We start from the raw sequence: 25,121 nt of genomic DNA, 5'->3' as shown, positions 1-25,121 counted from the left end.
CAACTTAAAGATAATTATATACACACGTAGTATACACGTGTATCTCCTTTATTTGAAAATCTTGAAATAGTCAAAGCTTTGAAACCCTCAAAATCAAGGTGATGAATGCCCATCTACCCGGGGGAAGGATGGGTGTGTCTATGTGTACGTAAACCCCCCCCCCCCCCCCCCCCCCCCCCCATCGCGGGAGGCTTTGTTACAAACGAGTTGAATACTAATGGCGGAGGCAAGATGGTGAGTTATTGGTGGGGGCTCAAGCTTCGAGAAGTGTTTGACTGAGTATATGACGCCTTTTGTTTAGGGTGACGGTCAAGGACCACACCATCATCGAAGCCTCAAGGCCGAAGGACTCAGAGTTAATAATTTCCTCTCCCCCTGGAATTATGCGTTCCCCTTGTATCATATATTATACTGTCTTTCTCATGCATTTTTAGTCGTCCGTGCCCCTCACTCAAGCATCGCTCATGCCATAGCCACAATGAGAGAGCCTTGTGTACATAGTAGCTTTGTCAGGCTTCTTGCTCTGGCTATCTGGAACCGTAGAAGAGCCATCTCTCTCTTCACTACTGCAGCTTCTCTCGCAGGAAACCTCATGGCTCTATCTGTCACTCTTAGATGTACAGTCTTTAACATACTACAGCAGCTGATTTTGAAGCTCTCTCATCTCTTGCTTATACAAGACCCCCCGCTCTTGTACGTCCTCCTCGTTGTCTTCTTAATGATGATTATACTGGTAAAATCTGGCTTCTTCGATGGTACGCCAAAGAATATAATGGCGCAATATGCAGATAGCGTCGTCTACGCGGTAGAGAGCGAATCGGATGACCTAGAAACGGCGATGGGTGCTGCAGGGCTTCACAACAATCAAGAGCAGACTGCAGTGCAAAATGATCACAACCGTAGCTCCTTACCCGGCGAAGAGGTTGGCATTGAAGAAGCAGATGTCATGAGTAACGCAGCGGTTAGCGAGTCCTTGAACCCTAATCTTGAGAGCCCGGACGAGCCTGAGGTACTTGATGATGGCGATGATCCTGAAATGTTGAGTGAAGAAGACCAGCAAAGCATAGAAGAACTGAATCGCAGAGTGGAAGCTTACATCCTCAAAGTTCAGAAACGCTTATGGGTCGAGCGCCTAGTCAATCAACGTGATTACCCTCTCTAATCCAAAATTTTTAACCACTGTACCCGCCGACTAAGGTCATGTCAAACCCGCCCGCGCCCGCCGCCCTTTTCTTGACACTTCACACTAGGGAATGCCACCGTACATACCACCTTTGGGTTTCCTCTTGTACACTAGAGATACTCTTTTTTTTAGTACAAATTAGGATATTTAGGTGAAATTGGTGCCCACAAGCCCCTCTTTACATGTTACCTAAAGTCATTAACATGTACATAACACTTTGTCATCTTGATTTAACAAACACATCGCGCACAATGATCCATGGTGGCGTAGATACGATCACGTCATATTTACATGTCGAATCGTTTGAATTATTCATAATTTGGACTAAGGGCTTTGTTTGCCTCAAAATAAACACATGTCTTAAACGAGTGTCTGTCAATTATTACATCATAAGTCAAAAACACTACTTGGTTGCTCAATAAACTTAAGGCAATCATTGTCCATTAAGATCTCATCATTTGCACACACTACATTTCAAGGAGTAAGCATGGTGAAGGCTATATCTACTGTGACAAGGAACAAAAATAAAAATGATAGCATAAAGCCCTAGACTTCTCGTACTTGCTTGACTTCCCAATTTGTGTATTTGGATGTCTTGTATATTCTAAATTAGTCATAAAGTCTAGAGAGAGTACGTGAGAGCTAGTGTTTGGTGAATAGGTGTCTCACCTTGAAAACATGCCGAATGAAAATCCATAATAGCCAATTGAGAGATCTTAAAAAGGAATTGAGCCGGTTGTAAAACGCAATAATAGTGTAAAACTTTTCTTCACTAAGTATAGCCTTTTCTTCAATTTTCCGACAGCCATCAAGAGCAAATAGGAAGTGTGCAAGTTTTCTAAAAATAAGTTTCCCAAACAATGGTGAGTGTGTATTCGAGCCTAAAGAGAGATGGTTCTAAATATATTTTAGAATTGACCAAATTTTCTTTCATCGTACTATCTTGAATACCTCAAAGTACCACTTGTTAAATCACCCAAACATGAACAACACGATCTTGAATACATCAAAGTACCACTTGTTACATCAAAGTACCACTTGTTAAATCATTCAAACATGAACAACACTATCATGAATACCTCAAAGTACCACTTGTTAAATCACTAAAACATGAACAACACTATCTTGAATACCTCAAAGTACCACTTGTTAAATCACTCAAACATGAACAACACTATCATGAATACCTCAAAGTACCACTTGTTGAATCACTCAAACATGAATAATAATATCTTGAATACCTCAAAGTAACACTTGTTAAATCACTCAAACATGAAGAATTTGCATCCTTATCACCAACATGTTCTTGAAATCATACAAAATTATAACGAACATAATAAAGAAGTGAAACTTTACCTTGTGGGGTAACGCTCACAAACAATAGATTTTCATGTCTTGTAAATTGCAAATTATAAAATTCTAACATAGTAGAAGTCCTTATCTAAATATAGAAATCTTTTGTCACTTGTAAATAAAAAGCTCAAAACTATGTTTCTTGAAACAAAAATAAAAAATGCGGTGTTTAGAAAATGTAGCATGATACCTTGTCTCTCCTCAAGTCTAAAGCCTTTTCTCAAATTAAAAACTTGCTATGAAAGATATATTAGAAATCCAAGTATATATTTCAATTATGTAAAAAAATTTAAAGATATCAGGAGCATAAAAACACAAAATTATATGAGTATATATGAGATCGTTCTAGAGAAATAAGAGAGGTTAATCTACCCAAGAGTTTTGAGGTAGCTAGTAAAGAGGATACATGAGTGTATGGCTTATTTAACATAGATCAAGGAATTAACTATTTTGATGAGATTTTTGAATGTCTAGTTACTTGTCTTAAGTAATCATATGAGCTAGCAAATATAATAATGATAATGTTATTGTTTGCAATAAAACTATACATCATATAAAATAAGTTAGATTCTACCTTAACTTCAATCAAGTATAGTGTTTAAGTACCCAATGGCCATTTAAGTGTGAAAGTATCACAATCTTTTTAGGATCTTACAACCTACCAAGTACCACGTTTGCCTTATTCACACAAGAAACACTTAATTCTCAACAAAATGAGTTGTTCTCTTGTCTTAGGGTTCAAACTTCAAACCATCGCTTTTTTTGGGAACAAAAGATAATTATATTTTTAAGATAAAAGCAACAATTTACAAAGGATCTCTTTTTACATTTGCCACAACCATCGTACTCCCAATATCTATTAAGTAGATTACGAATTGGGTCCCACCTCTCCTCCTCCCAAACAAAAGATGAATGTTCCCAAGATATATGATAACCTTTACTACATACATGCCACAAGCAAAGACTCAGTGGGAGTCTTCTCTTCCATATAGTCTTCCTTTGTCCAAATTTTCACATCTGGTCTCATGCCCAAAGGGTTGCTTCTCCTTGTGACACCATCTACTAGTTTTGGGTCTAAATTTTGGGTACTTCAAACCATCACTTTTAATTCTCAACAAAATGGGTTATTCTCTTGTCTTAGGGTTCAAACTTCAACCCATCACTTTTAATCATACATATATTGATATATATTGTACTAGTCATGTGATGAGCTAACATATTTGTTCAGTAAACATAGTGTAAGTAAAACTTGGGTTCCATAGTGATCAATATTATCTATTTTTTCCTCCAGGACCTCCCTTTCAAAGAAATCATAGAAAGGCGTTATGAAGTGATTTACTAATTATAAATCATTCTATAACTTTCTTTCATTTCCTCTAAGATCTCTAAAAAAAGGTACAATTGACGATTAGATATCTCTATAGCTCCTACTTAATCCCCCTTCTCTCTCTCTCTCTCTCTCTCTCTCTCTCTCTCTCTCTCTCTCTCTCTCTCTCTCCACGTTTCTGTCACATTGCATGTATATATGTATAAGCACACTTATGAGATGCTTGTATGTGTGTATATAGTTTGTCATCACAAGTTTATTATATTTATCCAAAGTACATGTGTGTATAACTTGTATGTGATAAAATAAACAAACTATTGTACAAATTACAAACATCTAGAGTCATGAATCAATAATAGTTTCACTTTCCTCACACATAGTGGACTCTTATAGTAAAGAATCAAAGTGTTTTTCATACTTTCTCTGTCATGGGACCTCATATACTTCTTGAAGAATTAATCAAACTCACATACACATCAAGAAACAAAGCATAGACTCGAATCAAATTGACAATATTAAAGAATAGCATAAAACATGAGATAGAGTAAACATCACCATCAACACACTATTGGGTGTAATCTCCCCTCGAGGCATACAGCTCCACTTTCAGGACATGAGTATTTTTAGGAATTGTATTCACTATATAGCCCAAGGAGCTAATAATAGTTGTGCATACAAAAATAGGGCTTTCTATTCCACTTTTACAAAAATAACTCAAGAACTAAAGCTTGTTCACACACTAAGTGTAAAATAACCAAAACTTCTCTAACACATGTGCTAGTAATATAGCGATGTCACGCACAAGCGTGCATAAATAATATGTATAATCATTTGAAACCTGGCCAACAAAATAACTCATGTGAAATAATAATAATCCGATATGATAAACACATCACATATAGCATGCCATGTCATCTGCATAAACCCCTTGTTACACATCAACCGTGTGCTAGTGTAGTCCACTTGTTTCGCTTTGACAACATGTAGTCGTCAAGCATGGCACTACTTGTTACCCTTCAACAACATACACCTGTCAAGCATGGTCTTAAGCTATACCAGTAACACTAGGTAACTAGTATTTAATGTGGAGTCACCCACGATACCAATTCACTAGCATGGCACACTAGCCTCACGGGCATCCCATTTAGCCAAAGGGTGAATATTATGTAACATCCCTCCTGCCTAGATAAGCAACTGATCTTAGTTGCGTATCTTCTTATTTTGAGCAAAGGAGATCAATGTCTTACAATATACAAATTCTAGTATCTTCTCTAATTATGAGAGATAAACATTCTATCAAGGAATTCTATGTGTAGTAAATTCTAGTGTCCCATACAAAAATTATCCCACATAAATCTAGAGATAAGTATGCATCAAGATCCTTCACACAAGATTATTCTTTGTGTCCCCATACTACAAGACTAATACATAGTGAAAATTCATAAAGTAGAGTTCGAGATGGAAGGGCCCATTCCTCCAAGAAGTTTTGCTTTAATGCATAAAAACTCTCCTTGCAGAAATTTACAAAAACTCTTGAATAAAATTTATTATAAAAAATGTTAAAACAATTGTGTATGTTATCTTAGTAAGTGTATTCGTCTTCGTCTTCGTCATCATCGATCATATTTATCCTAAGTGAAATATTCTTAAACTTCCGTGGATAATTTGATGTGATATGTCTAATCTCGTTGCACCTAAACACTTCTTTGAATCATCTTTATTATCTTGATGAGAATCATCAACCTTGGTATTAATACATGTGTTATTGCCTTCATCAAATAATTTTTGAAATGTTTTAGACTTCAGGAACTTTAATGTCGAGGTTTGAGATGTCATTGCTTCCTTTGGAATGCCATTTTTCTTTTCACAATTCAAGGCTAAGACAATAGTTGAGCTAAAAGAGTGCCGTCAAAACATGTTCACTTTTGATCGAATTGTGGGTTTCAATCCTGCTATAAACTTCCTTCTTTGATCCTTGGTGCAAACTTCTCAAAATTACCTGTATTTATAACAAGGTCTACCAAAATCTATCCACATAAGCGGATATATTATCTTTCTCAAGTTGTCTGAATATGGACCATCGTTGTCTGGCCCTAGCTTTGTATTATGATGGTAAGAAGTCTTTCTTGATGATCAGCTTCTTAAATCTCTTTTGCTTATTGGTTCTATTCAAATTCCACCATAAAGTTGCATTTTCCACCAAATGATTGGTAGCACACTTGATTTTGTCCTTCTCAAATAATTTCTCCCCCAAAAAGTAATCAAGTTGACTAAGCCAAGCAAGTACTGTGCGAGCATCCTTCTTGCCATCAAAATTTTGAAAGGTAAAAGCTTTGCAGCTAATTTTCTTTTCTTTCCAAGACTCCTGAGCTCTAAGAGTAGCTTGCATAGTTATCTAAATTTGGTCAACCACCATCGGAGTTTGAAGATTCATCACTAGCATCTCTATACCTCCCCTTGGAGGGATAACCTATCCTCTAGATTCATTCTTAACTTCTTCTCAATTAGAATATAGTTTTGGAGTGACTAAATTTACTCTTGAATGGTTGGGGTAGATGATTCATGATGAAAGGGAGATGTAAATAGATAAAAGGTGCAAATTTTAAATGTAAAAATAAAAATTACTGAAATAATGATAATACTTAGCTTTCGCCCACAATTTGTAAGAAGTCAGAAGCTCGTAGTCTTGCTATGAGAAGAAAAATTCCACAAGTGCCAAGAAACCGGCGAGTAGTATCAAAGAGCTCGAGAGACTTGGCCCTTGAATTTTTTGATGGCGTGTGTTGCGTGTTGTGCAATTTGCTAGAATCGTTCCACTTTGGTTGTGAGCTTTGATGACGATTAGAAAAACCTTGGTAAAAGAATAGTCTTGCTTTGAAGCATACAGCTAGGAAAGCCTTTTAATTTAAATATAAAGCTTGAAAAGGGAGATTTTTAAAGCTTTTTTTTAAATTTAAAAGGCTTGAATTAAAAGAGTTTATTGTGAAACTTTGGAAGCTTTAATATAGTAAGATTACAAAGTGTTGAGAGGGGTTTAATTATGAGCCTTGATTAGAGCTAAGGCTAGTCAAACGTCAATGCCTCAAATAATAGCTTTGGCGATTATAAGCTTAGCAAGTATTAGCCTACGAGAATTACAAGCGACAGGCTAGCAGCAAACGCTCAGCAAAAAGAGAAGAAAAGAAGAGCAAGGATGCGGCCAACAACGTAAGTTTGATTATAAAGATTCTACAAAACTGGGTTGGAATTTCAATTACTGAGGGAATAAAGAAAATCGCTTTTTCAAGAAGAGGGTGGTTTTGGAAAGGTGGGAAGTGGTTTTTGTACAAGGGTGGTGTGAAAAAGCATTATCCAATGGTTAAAATTGCATTTTCTTGTGCCCAAAGGTCTTCCACAATATGTCATTTTCTTATGCTTCTTCTCTCCAAATTTTGACTCCATGGTAGTGAGAATAATTGTTTAAGCCTTAAGAAAACCGTTCAAAATTTAATTTTCAAGCTTCCTTTGCTCCAAAAACTTCAACCAAAAATCAAGGTTTTGATTTTCTCCTTTTCTTTAAGTACAAGTACCCATAGCTCTAATACCACTATCACAGGACCTCATGACTTCTTGAAGAATTAATCAAACTCACATACACACCAAGGAACAAAGCATAGACTTGAATCAAATTGACAATATTAAAGCATAACATAAAACATGAGATAGAGTAAACATCCCCATCAACACACTATTAGGTGTAATCTCTCTCCCATGCATGCAACTCCACTTTTACGAGCATTTTTGAAAATTGTATTCAATATATAACCCAAGGAGCTAATAATAGTTGTACGTGCAAAAATATAGCTTGCTTTTTCACTTTTACAACAAAAATAACTCAAGCACTAAAGCTTGTTCACACACTAAGTGTAAAATAACCAAAACTCCTCTAACACATGTACTAGTAGCATAGCAAATGACACGAATGAGCGTGCATAAATAATATGTACAATCATTTGGCATATGGCCAACAAAATAACTTATGCAAAATAGTAATAATCCGAGATGATATAGACAAGATCCTCCATGTGTGACACACACACTGCTCATCACCTATCTCATAAACATAAACAATCATAATAATTAATCCCAATATAAAATATTATAAAAGAAGGTATTTTAAGTGGTTCTATGTAAGATATATACAATGCCCATGTAAAAGAAGGTATTTCAATGTAAATATATATACAATGCCTATGTAAAAGACTCGGGGGGGGGGGGGGTCACTTATAAATATGTAAGCATAGTATGCGGGCTCAATAGAAGGGATTTTTAAAATCCCTTTTTAACACATTTTTTACATATAGAAGGGTACCATTTAAAGGGGATATTCATAGGTTGAATAGAAAAAGGGTATGTTTTATTCACAGATACGGGATTTTTAAAATCGGCCTTGAACTCAAGTGATACAAAGGATTTACTTATAGTTAACCCCCGAGGTAAAAGAAGGTATTTTAAGTGGTTTTATGTAAGCTATTTACTATGCTATGACCAAAATAAATTAATTTAAAAAAGACCAACAAATCCAACTAAATACTTGGTCTTCTTGATTTCTTAAAATTTTAAATTCTCAAAATCAACCTAATACCTTTATATTATGTCTCATTTGTGAGATCACATAAATGATGCATGTTTGTGCGAGCTATGTGACCATATTATAGTGAGTGTTGGACACATTGTTCTCGGCATGTGTGGGTTATGTGACCGTATTAGGGTTTGATTTTTTTGCAAGCTTTATTTGACGAGCTTTTTGGAGACAAGATAGTTTTATGCGAGCTTGTAAGAAAAATGATACATTTTGGTGAGCTTTTATATAGTAAGTATTTATGAAAGAGAAATAAATACATTCACATACATACATACATATATACATGCATATTCTCAAACACACCTACCTACCTACCTACCTACCTTCCTACATATATACATACATATATACATACATACATATATACCCACATTTGTATAATACATACATACCTGCATGCATGCATACTCCCAAACATATACATGCATGCATACATACATACCTACATACCTACCTACCTACCTTCCTACATATAAACACACATTTTATGTCAAAGAAACTTAAATATAGGCACAAACATATCTATCTATGTACCTTTCTTCCAATATTTATTTCAACACAAGTAAAAACAAGTATACCCGGCTCATATTTTCTTACAAAAAGATTGAGTTCACATTTTCTTACAAGAAGATATATGGTTGGTACAACTCCTTTACCATAGCATCGCAAGCTACCTACAATAAGACTTTAGAGTACGTGACAGTATACTCCATCGCAAAGCAAGACAAAAAATATTGGGTTCAAATTTTCTTACAAAAAGATTGACTTCACATTTCCTTACAAGCTTAAGTAGGCACGAACATGAGAGGCTTGATTAAAGCTTAAGTATAGGCACAAACATCCTTGCTTTGAGGACGTTATAATATATTGCCCACTTCCTCTGGTGATAGTGTCGGTTGATGCATTACCATATCCTCATTCTTATGTAATCCCAAAACTCGCAAGAAGACAAAATAGATATGCTTACATGCAACGTAAGACTTTCCTCTAGATTCTCTTTGCATGAAATCAGGACATGTACACCAAGGTTGTACCTTGACGTGTATAAAATAGTCCTCTCCACTCTCACATGCCAAATGAAAAATAGAGTAGGGGGACGGCTGCATTGCACTCTCATTAAGGATTGTCGCTCTATCATGGCCTCGGCACTACCAATCCTCTTTTCTGCTTCTTTGGAAATCCAATGCTGCCACTTGGTTGATCTCTTTGTATTCTGTGTAGCATCATGTGGCCTCTTGTCACTTTCTTTGTTGCCCGCTGCTGTGTGGAAGTTTCTCCCACCCCTGACACAAAAGGTTCTTCATGAGTAACATCTAACTTGAACCCTGCCTTTACTAATTTCTCTACCTCTTGGCTGGTTATGTTGGTCCCAACATCCACTTTCCACATATCTGGGTATGATGGCTTGTATATTATGTTTGGATCTACATGCCATGTGTATGAAACATCTGAAGGACAAAACCACATCATTTGAGCCTTTGGCCCTCCTGGACCAGGATGTCGTCGCTCTGAGTAGAAGCTAGGAGCAACAACTCCAATAGAGCTTCCCTGTATGTATGAGTTGCACTTAAGTCTTCCATCAATACCTCCCAAACATTTGACTTTTGAGTTCAATGGGGTTGGTCTAATGGCCCACATTGTGCATCCAACGGCCTCTTCCTTTACATGCATTTGTCCTCCGCTCATTGTGCCATAATATTGTTTAGGCTCTTCATGTCCGACATCTTTGTTTCCTCCAGTCATTGGACTTTTTGGTCCTCCCCTTGAAGCGTGACTTGCTGCACTATTTGTTCTAGATCTATCTCCAAAACTTACTCTTCTTGCTGTTCCCCGATTTTGACGATGTCTGCTCTGGACGATGTGAGCATTGGTCTACTTCTATTGTCCTCACCCTCTTCTGTTGAATAGTCTCCTTATCTCCATGTAGAGGCCTTGATTCCTCATACATATAGGAGTATTAGCTACTGTTTCATGGACCATGCGAGCCACTTGTGGTGGTGTCGGTCTTGACCTTCCTGCCACCCTGTCCAGTAACTTGCTCAAGCTTGGTCCCTCACCTTTGTGCTTCCCCATCTGATATGCATATTGCTTTTCACTTTGTAGTAAAGCATTTGCCATATCTGAAATGCACGCATCATACAAGCTAACCTTTTCCTTGTATCCTTCACCAGCAAGCCAACTCCCATGTACACTTTCACATAAGTTTGTTTGAGGGGTTTGTGCTAAATCCACCGAGCTTAAGACCACCTGCACACAAGAGGTTTCATACATGAATTCACAAAATTGACTCCAATGTAAATACATCCATACAACATATCATTTCTCCATAAAATTTCTCACCCTTGACATGAGGTTGCCCCAATGTGCTATTCGTACTTCCCACCAACTCATCCACGTATCCATTACTGATAGTTTTCCCTCATGAACATGTCCATTTCTCCACCACTCACGAATCTCTTTACTTTTTAAGAAAGCTGACTCCTTGGTTGCCAATCTCCATTCTTCACACAAGTCAATACAGTGTTGTCGACTTTTTGCCTTCACGCATTGTTTAGCATGCTTCATCAAACTTTATTTCCAATGGAATAAGCACGTTCGCTCCCTGTCCTCCATAATGTTGTGCAGACCCCCATTGAAAATGGTCCTAACTGCACACCAATTTGACTCTGCTCCATAAACCCATAGAAGTGTGCGGGTGCATAACCGCATTGCAAAATTGTGCTATTCAGCATTTCCCAAAATAGTACTTGGCTTTATGTATCCCCTCCTTCATTTCGCATGTGGCAATTGTCAACAGCTCTTGAACACTATAGGATTTTGGAGAGAATTTTTTTCAATCAGCTATCATTCAAGGTAAATGAAAGAAAGGAAAAAATTGAAGTACGTAGTCTCACCTTGGGTCGTAAACATGACAAGCCATTGTTGACCAACCAAAAACTCGATGAGTGTGATCAAACAAAACCCAGGACTTTGACAAGTCACCTCCACTATCACACTGCATGCGATTCACCAAGTCCATGCCTGATGCTGGTCCTCGCAAAGACATCTTAAAGACATAACATTTGTCATCAGGGCCACCTTGTCCTGGGAAATGGCTATCTTGTATAAATGAATAGCGAGATCTTCTCTGTATAAGAAGGATGCTATCAAAGCCCTCTCTTGCCCGCATCAATTTTCTTTTCTCCTGGGATACAATGCGTCTAAACCTAAAAAACATAATTTCACACAATAAAGAGAGGACCGAATGTAGAAAAATACATCCAAATATAATTAAGTTACAGAATGAATACTCACCTCTGGTTTTCCACAAGAGGACTCAACTCCTCCAAAAAATTACACAGCTCATGATCCCCAATACGTGTAGGTAGCTCATCATTTTGATTCATCATGGAGGAAAACAACATATCCTTCACAATATCCATCTGTATTTTTTGAGGACCTGCACTTCTCTGGGCTTTCAACACTTAGAAACAAACATTTTCATGCGCTCCAACATTGACCTTGAAGTTCCTAGCTGAACTGGATGTCCATGCAGCCCAGTGTGGAGCATCATTCTTGTAATAGTTGTGTCACGAGGCATTACATAATACACAACACATCTACACACTTGCACACAGTGTGCAGTTTTGCGACAAAAGTGACAAACTATTTTAGTTTTCTCATCCTCTGTCAGAAGTCTAACTGCAATCTTTTTTGTCAGATGTCCATGAAAGAAGATGTTGTTATACCTTTTATTGTTCAAGTAAAAAGGACAGCTGAGCCTATGGCACTCCAAAGTACCAACACAATAGCTAATATGCACGGTACAACTTACAGACATGTTTGATGTTACTGGACGTGTCCATAGGTGACCATCATATTTTTGCTCCATTCCATCCATATTTCCTATTTTGCCATATGTTGGTGGAAACTCTAGGATGGAATCACCATCATAATGTCTTGGCACCTCCTGGACTTGGATGACTCGAGTAACTTTTTCCAACAATGAACATAGAAGAGAAGGTTCCTCCTTCTTACAAAGAACTGAAAGTATACTCTCTGAAGCAATACATTCATCTTCAGAGATATTGTGCTTTGAACCTTTTGGATTGCTCGTGCCTTCACCTGGTTGTTGCAAAACAGTGCTGAGCCATTCAAGTCACTCTCAGAGGAGGAGCTCGAGATATGAACATGGGTGTTTTGTGTCCCTAATTCTTTATCCACCACTGAAGTCTCCAAATGTCGGACATCTTGGGTAATGTAATTAGCACTAGAATCAAGACTATCAGTAGCACAGAGAGGACTACATTGTAGCATATATGTTTTACTTTCGAGTAATATCTACGAGGTAGTTTTTATTGCCCTCCATATCATAATGAGCGATGATTTCCTGTAGGCTTCCATTGGTCCTAGTAGCTTTCACTCCAGAAAGGGCGTGTGATGAAGGCAGAAACCCTTGTAGATATCCATGACTGACAAGTGTGGTCTGGTGGAGAAGTATTAAAGTTTGAGATTTTTTGCTGCAGCCATCAAGCTCCTACTCATCAAAGGTGACAGTGTGCTCCATAGGGAAGGCAATACGAAGATGCAGAAAGGATAGGAGAGACGAAAATGTGAAATGACAATATAAAAACGAAGGAACAGCTGGACTTTATGAAATAAAAATAGAAGATCAGGTATCTAGGTGGAGCAATCACGATTGAGAATGAAGGCGGTTGAAATGATAAAACAAGGTGGAGCAATCACGATTAAGAATGGTCATGATTAAAAAAAATTATAAAAAATATACAAATATATACATTTATTGGTAAGTATTATTTTTATAAAAGGCTAGTATCTTTGTAAATACACACACACACACACACACATGTCTATATTTATATATTATATTGTATATATTTTAGGCTAAGAATCTATTAGGATATATGTATTTTAGTGTGTGTGTGTGTGTGTATTTACAAAGAGACTAGCCTTTTATCTATTTTAGAATATATAGATATATTAGACTATATATCTATTAGACTACACACACACACACACACACACATTTATTAAAATACATATAGCTTAATATGTGTGTGTTACCTAATAAATACCTAGACTAAAATATATATATATATACATCAATATATATATATGTACATATATACATAGCCTAAACTATATTCTCTCTCTCTTTTGAGCCTAAATGTTTAAAAAAGTTTTAAAAGAGCATGAGTTTTCTCTTTGTTGTACATCACATATTCTCTCTCTCTCTCTCTCTCTCACACACACACAATTTCAATAACATAAATAATAGAAAAGTTTTAAAAAAGTATGCCACACATATTGAACCATTGAAAAATGTGTGTGTGTATGTGTGTGTGTGTGTGTGTGTGTGTATCTATAGCTTAATACATTTTTAGCCATATATATGTGTGTATATATCTTAAGGCTATATATATTTTAGGCCACACACACACATATATGGTACACATATTTTAGGCCACACACACACATATATGGTACACATATTTTAGGGTATATCTATCTTACGGCTATATATATTTTAGGCCCCACACACACATATATGGTACACATATTTTAGGGTACATGTATTTTACTGTGAAGGTGTGGATACTCTCAACTCAACAGGCGAGCGGGCGAACGCATCTGTGAAAAGAGGTACTATTCTCTCTGCAGTTCTTTTTCTGTTAAATTGAGAGCCGATGGCTATGTTGGAGGTGGCGGCTATGTTGGAGGTGGCGGTGGAGAAGATTGCGGCTATGTTGGAGGTGGCGGCTATGTTGGTGGCGGCAGCGATGGTGAGGGAGAGGGTGAGGTGGAGGTGGAGGTGGAGGTGGAGGAGGAGACCGGTTTAACAGGTCATGATGCCTCCCTTGCCCCCGTTGCTCCAGCCACTCCAGGCTCTACCGGGAGCCTGGAGTGGCTGGAGCAACGGGGGCAAGGGAGGCATTGTCCATGCAATTTAAGAGACCGCGGCGGCGCTAGAGGCAGAGGCGGTGGCGCTGGAGGCCGAGATGGAGGTGGTGGCACTGGAGGCGGTGGAGAAGATTGCGGCTATGTTGGAGGTGGTGGCTATGTTGGTGGCGGCGGCGATGGTGAGGGAGAGGGTGAGGTGGAGGTGGAGGTGGAGGTGGAGGAGGAGACCGGTTTAACCGGTCATGATGCCTCCCTTGCCCCCGTTGCTCTAGCCACTCCAAGCTCTGCCGAGAGCCTGGAGTGGCTGGAGCAACGGGGGCAAGGGAGGCATTGTCCATGCAATTTAAGAGACCACAGCGGCACTGGAGGTGGAGGCCGAGATGGAGGTGGTGGCACTGGAGGCGGTGGAGAAGATTGCGGCTATGTTGGAGGTGGCAGCTATGTTGGTGGGGCGGCAGCGATGGTGAGGGAGAGGGTGAGGTGGACGTGGACGTGGACGTGGAGGAGGAGACCGGTTTAACCGGTCATGATGCCTCCCTTGCCCCCGTTGCTCCAGCCACTCTAGGCTCTGTCGGGAGCCTGGAGTGACTAGAGCAACGAGGGCAAGGGAGGCATTGTCCATGCAATTTAAGAGATCGCGGTGGCGCTGGAGGCGGAGGCAGTGGCGCTGGAGGCCGAGACGGAGGTGGTGGCGCTAGAGGCGGTGGAGAAGATTGCGGCTATGTTGGAGGTGACAGCTATGTTGGTGACGGCGACGATGGTGAGGGAGAGGGCGAGGTGGAGGTGGAGGTGGAGGTGGAGGAGGAGACCAGTTTAACCGGTCATGATGCCTCCCTTGCCCCCGTTACTCCAGCCACTCCAGGCTCTGTCGAGATCCTGGAGTGGCTAGAGCAACGGGGGCAAGGGGGAGATGTGCAGTCTTTTATATGTGTTTTAAGGCATCATGTGTATAGTTGTCAAATTCAATTCAGATACTAAGCTTGCAAGCATGTGTATACTCTTCAAACTCTATGTTTTTTTCTTATTCTCACAAGGTAATCATCGATACAACTAATCCCAATGTAATGCCAATGTGCATGTATGGATATAAAATGATTGTAAATCTAAGCTCCATAAAGATTCTATTTTCTAGGATCGTAGCACTCTGTGAACTCAAATCATGACAATCCCACTCAACTCAGTGATTCCACTCAGCTTAACAATCCTACTCTTGGACAATTTCACTCAAGACTGATCTGATGAGATCCCAAGGGATTCACTAACATGCCCCTATTTAAGCTTATAAGGATACCTTTAAAAATGAATGTCACCCCCCTTCCTTGGTACCCATATTTGACTCTTCCCTTGGTAGTATCCCTCGGCTACTATAGGTGGAGGATGGAGATGAGGCGATGGTGAGGGGGAGGAGGCCTCTTGTCCTAGCCCTTTCTTGGCCTCTTGGATCTCTGTTAGCTACCTTTGTAGGTTTTCCACTTGATTGGCTTATGCTCTCCTCAAGATTGTGCAGTTCTTCCTATAGCGGTTCTTGCTAGCTCCTCAATTCTTCTGTGACTTTGTGCTCTAAGAACATGCCACATCTTTTTTCCTTATGATTGTTTGTAGTTTGGACATTTATTTGGGGACATTTGTCATGCATTTATTCAAGTAATCTAATACTCCCTACATCCAGTCCAATTCTATGGTTTCCAAAAAACTAGATGTGCCTGGCACTATTGGGGGCTGGTTTGGGCATGGTGGATCTAGCACAGTGGGGCCCATTAGTTGATGATGGGTGAATGTTTCTTTCCTAGAGGTTTCTTTGAATAGGGCCTATAGTTACGGCCCGATCTTGGTTTTGGTATCCGACCTTGTGAGCTTACTGATCTACTCTTTGAAGTTGTGTGCTAGCCTCTAGAGCTTTCACCATCCTGAATGTTTTCTTAGACATGTAGTAAGGTTTATGTGTGAGGTTGATGTTTTCCTATAGACATGAAGTAGGGTTTATGTGTGAGGTTGATCATCTCTATCTGTCATTCAGCTCAAACTGTTTGCTACTCATATTCAGGGCAAAAGAGAGACAGATGGCTCCAAGAAAAGCAGGAAAACAACATGCAAAGACTAAGAAAGGTATATGATGTGAATAGCCAAGATTCTACTGAGATTATGTTTTAATGTTTTTAGATATGCTTACTTGGGCTTGGTGTGTGTGTCTTACAGACAACAGGGGATACTCACTTAGATCTAGGTGTGTTTGTTTGACTCTTAGCGAGGAAGCTCAATCACACGGACACCTATGTCCTCACATGTATCTCCTGTTAGAGAGGAAACAGAAGCGCATAATTCTCTTGTTCATGAGGAAGAAGCTCTTGTGTTGGAGAACGAAATGAGCTCACCTCCTCTCCAACTCACACGGAGATGCCTGAATCTAGTACTGGTCAAGGGGAGACCCCATAGAAGGATTCTTAGAAGGCTTCTTAGAAAATCTATTGAATTGGGATTGCTTGGTGATTTATTCACTAAGTTTTTTGTGCAATGCAATTCCTCTACCCCATTGGTCCCTTTATGTAGGCTGATTCCAAATGAAGCCATCCGTACAGTTTCTAGCCAACTTGAGGTGTTTCGTGATTCCTTTGACTGCCATGGCTATGTCAAAGTATCTCCTCCTTTTTTAGTTTCACTTACACGTCCCGAAAGCTCTATGTATTTCGTGGTCACACAAATAGACTTGCAAGAATGGGGACCATATTGGGTGGTACAACATGATAGATTTGAGGATGAAATCAGAGGAACTAAGTGGGAGGATCACAGTGGTAAGAAGTTTCTTGTTTGGGATGGCAATCATCGTGTGAAGGCATGGATGTCTTGAGTGCGCGAAGGTATGTTCTTTTGAATGCCATAGAGTGATTTTATGCAACATTAAAAGTGATATATTGTAATATCTTTATTTTGTTTTCTCTAGCTTGGTCTCATAGCCCCTCACGCCATGTCCGGGTCAAATGTCAATTTTTGGTTGTGGACAAGAAGCAAGAAGGAGAATTGCTATTGGCTTTGCGATCTCAAAATGAGTAAGTGATCTCTCTCTACTTAATTACGGACATTGTGAAGTCATTGTTAAGTTCTTGGCTCATTGTGACTCTTTACAACAGATTGGTACGCACTAGTGTTACACCCACATTGTCACATGAGATCTTCATGTTTCAACGATTTGGAATGGCGGACAAATCATCCATATTGGACTACCTTGGTGAAGATGTAAGGAGGTGGGCTTTAATGGAGCTTAGTTTGGAGCGACGAAGTGGAGAGCAATGGTACAATGCTCCAGCTACAATCTTGGCACAGCTTGTGTGGAAGGTAGTGTTTGCATTTTCAATCTTTTATTAATAAACGGATTATCAATTTTTTTAATCGTGTGAGTGATAATGAGTCCTTTTTGTTATACGTAGACATCATTTGAAAATGCAGTGAACCAAGCTATATCATGCATTGATAGACATGCCATGGGGTTGCAAGAATATGAGACAAAATGTGAGAAAGCCAGACGTGGTGTAGAGCAAACATTTCGAGATAGAGCGTACAAGATGCTCATAATTACAAACCCATCCAATGCTGATGCATTCTTTCAACTTGTATATAACTATGATTGGTCTAAGAAGGGATTGGTTGCTCTGACTAAAGAAAAGCTCTACACAGTCGCCATATCTCGGATTTCAACTCAAAGGTATGTCACATGTCAATAAACCTCCCTTAACATAAACTAACCTTAACATCTGATCTCTTATGGCTTTGGTATGATGCTGAGCTGAAATAGGAAGACGGAATCGCTTCAAATGCTTATGACTGGGAGGGCGAAGGATAAGGTAATTTTAGAGATGTTTGGGGATAACAAAAAGACGTTGCTGCATATGAAGAAAGAGTTGTATTGGGAAAAGCTAATAGGGGAGGCGGACTCTATTTTGGAGGGTTTATTGGTATATGATGATGTTATCTACATCCCACCATTTATGCGATGGGTGCAAGAGGAGCGATCGAAACACATACCATGGGCCTTCCATGAGGTGTGGGCAAAGATTGGAAAAGTGAAGGAAGGCCAAAAGCAACCTAAGGTGGAGAATGCTACAAAGAGAGTTGTCTACAGGTATATATCTTCTAATGCCATTCTATTTTTGTAAAAAATACATATACGCATTTAAAAAATATTTTAGTGCTGTTTGTTTTATTTTGGATATGTAGGTGGGTGCAGCTACTCATTGGCCAAGGTCTAATGGATGAAGAGACGGAAGCAATCAAAGAATGGGTAGATCCAAATTCCTCGAAAACAATGTACCCAAAGGAATGGGTTGAGAGAGGGGTTTCTGATTGGGAATATAAGAGATGTCCTTGGTGGTTGGACTATCCTCTAAATCATGTGCCTCCAAGTGAGGAGCTCCTAGACAAAGGTACTTTTTTGCTTTCTACTGAATTATATGCATGTAAATGTATATGTATATGTATATGTAAATCTTCCTACCTATGCAAATACATACCTATACATACATATAAATATATATAAACTATCCATATGCATATACATATTAGATACATATACATACAGATATATACATATACAAATACATATGTAAACATATATGTACATATACATATGCATACATAAATACATACCTACATACATACACTAAATTATATAATAAATTCCTACATATATACAAAGTTCATGTTACATTTAAGATTTGGCATGTTAGATTTTAAAGAAACATTGTTAAGTTTTGAAGTTTATTTTGGGATTTTTTAGAAAATACAAAGGAGATGCTTTCCAAATTTTTTGCAAATTTGTACATACATACATACATACATACATACATACGTACATACATACGTACGTACGTGCGTACATACATACATAGTTCATGTTACATTTAAGGTTTGGCATATCAGATTTTAAAGAAACGTTGTTAAGTTTTCATATATACATACCTACATTCATATACATATACAAAAAGGTCTGGGGATTTCTACCTTTTTACTAAATTATCTTGATCTATTTCTTGAAGAATTTAAGAATTACCAATCTAAGCTTGAAAGAGAGCCCCCAACTCAAGAAGACTCTAGAATACCTTCCCCGCAGTTAACAAACTTAACCCAGTCTCTCCAGTAGTTGGATCCTCACGAGTGGCCCCAAAACCATCCACACCACTGTCATGAGTGCCACAATCACACCAAGAGCATACATCTACATCGTCTCAAGTGCAACGTGAGGCGAACAAAGAGACGTCTTGACATTATGCATGATGTTCAAGAGGGAGACCCCACAAATGAAGATCAAGAGAGAGACCCTCCATAGCATCTTCAAGAGGGGGAGGTGTCAGGAAAACGTGACATCATGGACATGACTAGTAAGAGTACTTTCCATCGTAAATTTATTATTTTGAGAAGTGTGTTCTTTCGAAATGCATCTCATTTTTTGTCTTGTTTACTTGCAGGTGAGAGATGTTCTTCACACATATTGCTCGTAGACATCCACACTCTTTCGAAGGGCTCAGATAGGTAAAAAGAATAATTTCACCATATAATTAGTTTTCCAAGTTATACTTACAAAAACCAAACATCATAAATCTTTTTTGTAGTGTGGAAGAATTCTTGATGAAGATTCCCAAGGCTCTATCTCATAGAGGTGCTCCCTCAGATACAGTGGCTCGCCTCGTATGGGCTGACTTTCCTACAGGTTTACAGGTTGTTGATGTAGATACAGATGGGTGTCCCTCATGGAATCAAGTTTCTTCATCATTGATACGTGCCACACTCAATTTTTTTGGTTTGTTTGTGGTGGCTGATGAGGGTTGGTTTGTGTGTTTGAGTCTAATGGATCAACTTCCTAAAATATATTCCATGGGAAAGAAAGTTGGATTGGTCATTCATCGAACAATGTCTGTTCATGTGGAATCAGGTTATTTGTATGAGAATGGAGAACGGGTAAGTCATAATCTCTCAAATATTTTTCTTTATGTATACATGTTATGTGGTATGGATATCCAAACATAATGTTTTCTCGTTATGGTAGGTGGATACATTGGCACTTAGTATGTTCTATCGAGTAAATTGCCATGTCCCTATTATTGATCGTGAGGCTGGGCAAAATGTTTCAAAGAAGTTATTCAACGCTCAATGAAATTTCATTTTTGAGAAGAATAAGAAGCATCCATTCCAACGCACGATGGTCTTGGAGCGCTACATTTGAGGTGGTGCAGAAAGATCTCCTATGTTCTTTAGGTGAGACAATTTTCATTCTGTTCATTTTCATAGCTACTTTTTCAAAACACTTAGATGCACATTTATGATTGCATTTCATTGTAGGTGGCTAGTGGAGACCTTCTCAAGTGAAGGAGATGGTGTCTTGGACATTTTTGCGGGATGTGGAGGCTTGGGACGTGCATGCCAAGAGTTAAAAAGGCACTATATGGGGATAGAGAATGACATGGAGGTAGCCAAAGCATGTCTGGGAGATTTCTCATTAGGTCGGGATGACACGTAGAAGAATGCTATAATTTGTGGATCAAAAGACTTTGTAATCGAGATTGTCATGGTTTGGAAGTTTAAAGATTGATATATACATTTTTTATCTTTAAAAGATTGTGTTATATCTTTAAGTAAGTAAGAAAGTATGTAATGTACCTATATATGTTAGTGCTGCGTAGGTAGCTCTTGTATGTATGTATATGTATATGTACGAGGTGTATGAATTTAGGTAGATATATGTACCTATATATGTTAGTGCTGCGTAGGTAGCTCTTGTATGTATGTATGTATGTATATGTATATGTACGAGGTGTATGAATTTAGGTAGATATATGTATATATATAATTATATCAATAAGTATGATGTGGATCAAAAGACTTTGTAATCGAGATTTTCATGGTTTGGAACTTTAAAGATCGGTATATACATTTTTTATCTTTAAAGGATTGTTTTTTATATTTGAGTAAGTAAGAAAGTATGTATGTATGTATGTATGTATGTATATATGTTAGTATGTAGGTAGCTCTTGCATGTATGTATATATATGTATATTTTGTATGTGTATATGTATGAGGTGCATGAATTTAGATAGGTATATGTATATATGTAATTATACATATTTAAGTAAGTAAGAAAGTATGTATGTATGTATGTATGTATGTATGTATGTATATATGTTAGTATGTAGGTAGCTCTTGCATGTATGTATGTATATATATATTTTGTATGTGTATATGTATGAGGTGCATGAATTTAGATAGGTATATATATATGTATATTTTGTATGTTGATCTTTCAAAGCTTGTTATTTATATGTAAGTAAGTTCTTGGTCCTTTACAAAGCTCATAGTAAGTTCATGGTCCTTTGCAAAGCTCGGACTCCTTGTTCATTGCTCCAAAAAGCTCGGCAAAAAAAGCTCGCAAAAAAAAAATCCCCCACCGTATTATATTGAGTGCTAGCAACAACATTGTTCTCAGGTTGTGTGGCCTTTTTGAGGATTCAAATAGTCTCAGATGGCCATGTGAGCTATACAAAGTGCTTAGGGGAAGTTATAATATTCTAATATGATCCTAGTTGATGATGTTGTTGGTTGGTCATTTTGGACCAAGTCATGGGTTGGCCGACGTGGCCCACCTACATCCATACTACCAATTTTGGGCACTATATATAGAGTAGTTTGACATCATTATGTTCAAGAACTTTTGTAAGAAAAACATCCTCTTAGGGGGTCACTTTATTAACCCCCTATGTAGCATGTGCATTCAAGGGGTATTAAAAAAACCCCCTACTTTATGGATTTTTAAATTTTAAAAACTCCCCTTCTATAATACTTTTTACAATAAAAGTATCCCTTATGTACTTTTGACAATAAAAGCACCCCTTTTTATACCAAAATTTTCACCATTTCAATTAAAAATTCCCTTATGTACATAAAATTTCTGTAACTCCACGAGGAACAAATCCCCTTATGTATGTTACTTTTATGTAACTCCACAAAAGAAAAAATCCCCTTGTGTATGTAAATTTTATGTAACTCCTCCACAAGGGAAAAAACCCCCTTCTGTTGAACTCATGTGCTATCTTACATATTTTCGAGTGACCCCCCCCCCCCCCCCCCCCCAGGACATACTTCGTCCATAGTCTGTCTAAATCACCATCAAAGCTCCTTACCCAAAGCACATGGGTAGGTGGATGCCATTAGTTTGTAATCAAGTTTTTGGCAATAGTAATATTTTTTACTCTCCACTTCTTTTTGCAATTCAGTGCTTTGTATTGTGTTGATCTAGCTTCTGCTATTGTATTCTTATATGGTATTAGAGAATAGGCTTTAGGCAAAGCTTATTTTTGGCAATTTACTATTTGAAGGTAGATTTGGAGAGATGGTCCAACCTATAAATAATGCAACGGCTCGTGCCCGCCCTCGAGCTTTTGGTGATGGGAAGTTGGATAGGATAAATAACACTCTCTGGAAGTTCAAAATTGGATATGTTCTTGGTTCATATGAGTTATTGGTAAAGTACAACAGGGGTTGATGCAAAGTTGCATCCAACTCCGAGCAAATTTCTACTATTGACCATACTGCCAAATCCTACTTTCACTTTAGCTTGGAGGCAAAGCAATCAAAATACGCTATGCGCCATCATCACTAGCATCAATTATTCAATGATGACCCTGATTCAGCATACTACCATAACTTCTAAAGCATGGAAAGTTCTAAAGAACCAGTATGAGAAGAGGAATCAGATAAGGATTCAAAACCTTGAGAAACAGCTTGCAGTAGAAAATGGAGACGTAGTAGAGCACTTTATATCATGGTTAAATAATCTATAAGATCATATGGAAGTAGTGGTTGGGATCACTAAGACCAACAAAGATCTAGCACATGTAAGTGCATTAAAGTGTTCCTCCTAAAGTATGATAGTTTTGTGACCTCGTTGAACATGGAGGTGCACAACTCAGGAGTTCGGTGAAATGTTGGTGGAGGAGGAGATGTGATTCAAAGCAAAATATGGTAACCACATGGAATTCTCCACAAATGCAAAGAAAGGCAAGGGGAAGGGCTTTGATAACCCCAATGTTTCTAAAAAGAAGAGGAAATTTAAGGTAAAGTCTTTCTACTACAACAAGTCTGTTCATGTGGTCAAAACATGTAGACTAAAGGAAGCATAATGAGAAGAATGACACTTTGAAGCCTTGGAAGGAGTCCCAAAACTATGCTAAAGAAAAATTGGAGCTATTTATGGGGCAATAAAAGAATTATATACAAAATCAGAACATTTCTCAGCATCCGATGGTTCATGGATCATCGATAGTGAAGCATCCCTACATATAATTAGTCAAAAAGGTGTGGTATACCTCCCTCAAGTTTGCAGGGGAGTCTCTCTTATTAGTAGTCAATAATGATGCCAAATGCCCAGCTATGGGTTCAGGTACCATTTCTTTTGTTTCTACAATGGTGATACTAAGAATTTTTCCAATGTCCTTGTTATGGCCTACTAAACTTCCCAAGAGAACTCCACACATTCACCAATGGAACAAGTAATAGACAACAATTGTCGTAGGGTACTTACCAATGTTCCAAGCTCACATCCCTTGAGGCTCTCCAAGCTCGCTTGTAGAAGCTCCAATCCTCCAATCTCCACCTCCACTCTGTCACCATGGAGTTGCTCACACCACAATTCAAGGCAATCGTCCTCTCACTCTCCCACACCCAAGCATGGAAGAGGCACATGTACTAGAGTATACTCTCTCTCTCTCTCTCTCTCTCTCTCTCTCTCTCTCTCTCATACACAAGACAAGACAAGATCTCTCATAGCACAAAGGGAGATTGTGTCTTTCCATTATGAGAAATTTCCTTATACAACTGGACTTTGTTCAGACTTGGGCGCCCAAAACTTACTAACTAAAGCCTTTGCTGGTGAGTATCTCATAATGTATAACCTTTATAGTGCCGTTACATAACACTTATTAATCTCCTCAAATGGAGGAGCATCTTTGTTAATCCAAAATGGGATTAACATCCCCCCTACCTGATGTAAGTTCTATCCTCAGAACGTGTTACCTAAGTCGAAAGACGTGGTCGTTGAGCTCATGTCTGTAGAAGTTACGGCATGACTGAAGCTTTTTAAGGGTTCTTCTGAATGCTGAGTGGCAAGTCCATAACTTGGTGTCTATCATATCTTTGAATGTGACATGCATATATCCTGGTAGACACCTGAGGCGATGATAGTAGAGCATCATCCCTCGTTCCTCCATGTCTCTGTTCATGTCGAAGCAAAGATGTTTTGCATCATGCCCATCATATCGTTCTTTTGGTTGGTCGATTTAGAACCACGGTCAATTTTAGTAATCAAGCTGTTGTCGCGCAACCACTATGTTTGGATCTGGAATTCTACGCCATGATCGAACCCATGTGAGCATCTAATTCCTTTCATTGGATATATCTAGAAACTCCTATGGCGAGAACTTTGGAAAGTTGTGGCATACATGGGAGTCCCTCTGTTTTTCCTCTTTGAACTAGTATGGTGTGAGTCGTCACTTGATAGGCATGTATAGTGGGTCGACTCGTTTGTTTGGTATGGAGCTTTTGTATTCCCAACTGTATTCTGGTATGGTTAGGTACTCCTTGTGCCAGACAGGTTGTATGTCGAAATCTTCTAGGCAGGGGTTTTAACCATATGTTTCAATTGCATAATACCCACCCCGTGTACGCATTGGATTTTGTTTTTGCCACCTCCAGAA

Source organism: Cibotium barometz, chromosome 4 (assembly GCF_041138505.1).
Source record: "Cibotium barometz isolate CiBa-2024 chromosome 4, ASM4113850v1, whole genome shotgun sequence".
NCBI lineage: Eukaryota > Viridiplantae > Streptophyta > Polypodiopsida > Cyatheales > Cibotiaceae > Cibotium > Cibotium barometz.
Note: the sequence above shows the minus strand (reverse complement) of the source record.